This window comes from Amphimedon queenslandica, unplaced genomic scaffold, assembly GCF_000090795.2.
Source record: "Amphimedon queenslandica unplaced genomic scaffold, v1.1 AMPQUscaffold_12552, whole genome shotgun sequence".
Taxonomy (NCBI): Eukaryota; Metazoa; Porifera; class Demospongiae; order Haplosclerida; family Niphatidae; genus Amphimedon; species Amphimedon queenslandica.
This window is the reverse complement of record NW_003547211.1, coordinates 20296-24120: the sequence shown is the minus strand read 5'-3', so window position 1 is coordinate 24120 and position 3825 is coordinate 20296. Positions and strand designations below refer to the sequence as shown.

The following is a 3825-nucleotide window of genomic DNA, read 5'->3' as shown; positions in this document are numbered from 1 at the left end:
CATTTTATGAGTGGACCATATAGGACTAATCTAAAGCTTACTACAAACATTACTATTGGTAAAAAATCAATATATTTGTAAAAAAATTAATTTGACAAATTTAAATTTTGACTGTATATACTAGCTCTGTTTAGCTCTTAATACTTGAAAAATACCTCTTAGCTGCTTTCTTGCACGCATAGCTGAGATATCCAGCATTGAAGTTGCTAATATTTCAATGCAGAAACTTGCTAATGTTCCCCCATGTACGTCATCGCGTGACCACGCCCACAACCGGAAGTGATTTTGACAAAATGGCTGCAAGGCAAGAAATTGCAACTTCTGACCCAAGATTTAGTATGGAAACAGTACTTTTTGATAATTTTACTTATTTTTCCTATGATTTTTTCTTTATTACCAACTTATTTCTGCAAAAAAAGTTTTTGGGTTGAGTTACCCTTTAAGAGGAGAAGATAAAGTGAGAGAGAAAGGAGGTCCCAGTTGGTCGTCATTAGCTACAGCACTTGATACAATAGAAGAGAAATCTATTGCTACTAACATTAGAGATAAATATTGTACATCAAACCAGTTGATTGCTTAGTTCTTTTTTTTATTGAAATTATTATTTTCTATTATCACTTATTGTGTTAAGATGGCTGCCTATAGTATCTTACTTTGTTCCGTTCTGTTTATAACTATTATTATTATTAATGATACATTATTACAAGATGAATGTAAAACATTAAGGGGACGAGCCAAGCAAAGCAATATACATCATTATTACTATTTATGTCTGTCTGTCTGTTGCTAATAAAAAGTTTGAATTGATTCTGACAACAAATTTTTGTGCAATGGACAATTTTTGAATTACTACATCACTACCAAACGTCTACACTAGCATCGTTTAATATAAATAGTATCAATTACTACAATAGACAATGGTATATCATAATGATACTACAATAGCATAGAGACAATCAATAGCATTGTACTATAAATAGTATCAGTGTTACTATAAATAGAATCATTTACCTCTATTCCTAAGGAAGAATGACACTATGTCTCAGTTCCAGTCTCCAGTACATTGAGTGGGAGGGAACATTGATCCAATGAATTAAGAGACACTCCTAAATCAGGAGAGACCAAGATTTTATGAAATGAAGACAAAGACAGAGTTTGTAAGAGAGAGGGACCATCTAAACATGGGCAGAATAGGAGGTAGTTTAATTTATATTTTATCATAAAATTGTAAATATTTACCTGGAGTGTTATAACTAAACATTCTACAGTATTCCAGTGGATGAATGGCAGCAATGGTCATAGCATTAGAGACACTGTAGACCACTGGATAATAATGAAGTTAAGGATCATAATAGTACATTATTAATGATTAATGTACATGTACATAGCTCAAGGAGAAAAAATAATAACAAGAAAGGAGAGGATAGAGAAGAAAGGAGAATCATTATACACATGCACAAGCCTTGGGCATTTTTCAAATTTTGGCAAATTTCTTAAAATGGCCATAACTTGAAAAATGTAAGTCGGAATTAGCTCAAACTTTCTACACGGCATAAGGATATCAATACAAATCAGAAAATTTAATAAAAATTAAGGGTGATCTTTTAGCCATTTAAAAAAAAACCATGGGCTATAGCCTTGTGTGCTTCTATATTTTGGCAAATTTCTTAAAATGGCTAACTCAAAAAATTTAAGTCGGAATCAGCTCAAACTTTCTACACAGCATAAGGACATCAATTCAATATGTATTAGGAAATGTAATAAAAATTGAGGGTGAATTTTTAGCCATTTTTTGAAAAAAAACCCAAGGCTAAGGACTGTGCATGAGGCATTAATTAGGATACACACAATCCCGTCCTCAATGAGAGTGAACGGCAGTGGCCATTTAAAAAGGACGTCGTTCAACTTCCCGACATATTGTGGAAGAGTATCAACAATTTCATCATACTGGAAGGACTCCATGTTAGGCTCTATACTGAAGACTGAAGAGAGAGCTAGAGATTGTTGCTGAGATGAGGAGTGAAGAGTGAGGTATATTAAAGAACTGTCATTAGCTAGTGGAATGACGTCACCTTTATGAGAACCAAGTACTGCTAGTGTATCAAGACTGGAGCCTATTGAGAGGAGAGAGAGGAAAATAATTAATAACTATTAATAACTAATATGAATCATTGATATTGATGGGAAGGAACTTTAAAAATTGTAAGAAATCCAAATTGAATCGGAAATAGCTCAAACTTTCTATGCAACACAATACATCAGAAAAATTTTGAAAATGCTGCATCATCTCCTTTTCATTTTTGAAGAAATTTCCTGTACTTGTAGTACAGAGACTTTGGCCCAATTTTTTGAACAAATTAAAAAATCCACATTTAATCGGAACTAATCTGGTTCCTCTTTGATCGTTGCGCGGTGGTGCAACGAAGAGGCAGGGCCAGACAAAATGGGAACTTGCTCAGTCTTTGATTGGATTCATCTCAGACATCTATGCAAGATAAGTACATGTCAAGCTGGTAAAACTATTCTCTCTCTAACCTTCTCTCCAAGAATAACAAGAGACAGTTAGCTGAGGCAAGCATGGAATTCATTATCCTCTGCAACAGCTCTCTGACTAGGAGCACTAAACACGCTCTGTCTACCAGCCACGCTCCGGCTCCTTTACATTCCTGTAGTAATGATGACTCCACGTGGTTTTGAGGCAGGGTCAATCACACCTATGCCACGCCTCTTGAACTTTGATGCAATAAAAATTAATTGTGGTGAAAATTATTATTTTACCAGAGGAGTTTAAAATAATTATTATGCTTGTAAACTCCTTCAAAATGAAAATTATATTTTTAATAATTCTAATTTAAAATTAGAGTCAAGCCTTGATAATTCTTAGAAAAATGTCATCTTTTGGAGATTGAGTAAGACCTTAATTGTTTCTTCTTTAATGATATATAGCTATCTACAAAAATAAAAGTAAATTATGCGCAGAAGTATTTTTAATATGACAAACAAGTTCATCTACAACCAACCTGAGTATCAGGTGATCTTTCAAACCTATACTTCCTCAATATATACTCACTAAACATGCTTATTATCTTTCATTCTTTCTCTCTCCCAGTTAATGATAATCATAGTATATTTGCAATAGTGCATTTCCTGATGTGGGCTCTTAGCAATGGGAAGAAGTGTTTGGAATGATGGAGATCTACTTCATCAACTGGTAAAGAAGTGGTTGCCATTGGTGACAGAAATTACTATTGAAACTTACTATTGAAATAACTTAAGTAGACAGTATTCCCCATAATTGTAGCAGCATTCCAGCAGTTGTACATGAGTCTATACTTACAAGTATTGCTGTATCACTGTTTGATAAGTAATTTTAGAGGTGCTATATTGGGTGATCGGTATATTAGGAGTTTGATATAATATAGTCATGTGCCCAGCATAGATAATGTGAAGAATAAAGCAAAGGGCAGATTATATCTTTATGATTTCAGTATTTTAAAATTACAAACCATAAGCAAAAAATTGTCTAAATAATTTTCACTATGTTTATTGAAAATAGTTTAATACTCTCTCAGTTGATAATAACAGGTATCATGGTGTATTCCAGGATAAAATTGGTAAATTTTCAAAGACATACGTGAGAATATCATAATAACCAGCTGTACTGTACCTGCTCCACTGATTGATTGTCATGTTCTTCTGTTGTATTATTACATGGAGTTGTTACACCTCTTTTCAAGTCAGATGTGTAAACACATGTAGTTGTTGTCTATTCAATCATAGATATTATAGACTACGTAATCCCGGTTACGTAGTCTATAATATCTA

The 3825-nt window shown here is 33.3% G+C and overlaps 2 long non-coding RNA genes across 2 annotated transcripts; both read right to left on the bottom strand.

Annotated features, from left to right (window-relative positions):
• Positions 1 to 661: 661 nt before the first annotated feature.
• On the bottom strand, positions 662 to 2129 carry LOC109587497 (uncharacterized). Its single transcript, XR_002187644.1, has 4 exons — positions 1845 to 2129; positions 1240 to 1323; positions 1012 to 1175; positions 662 to 674 (listed from the first exon to the last, which is right to left on the bottom strand). It is a non-coding gene; the product is annotated as an uncharacterized LOC109587497 (long non-coding RNA).
• Positions 2130 to 3018: 889 nt separating this feature from the next.
• On the bottom strand, positions 3019 to 3780 carry LOC109587498 (uncharacterized). Its single transcript, XR_002187645.1, has 2 exons — positions 3260 to 3780; positions 3019 to 3208 (listed from the first exon to the last, which is right to left on the bottom strand). It is a non-coding gene; the product is annotated as an uncharacterized LOC109587498 (long non-coding RNA).
• Between the last annotated feature and the right edge of the window lie 45 nt (positions 3781 to 3825).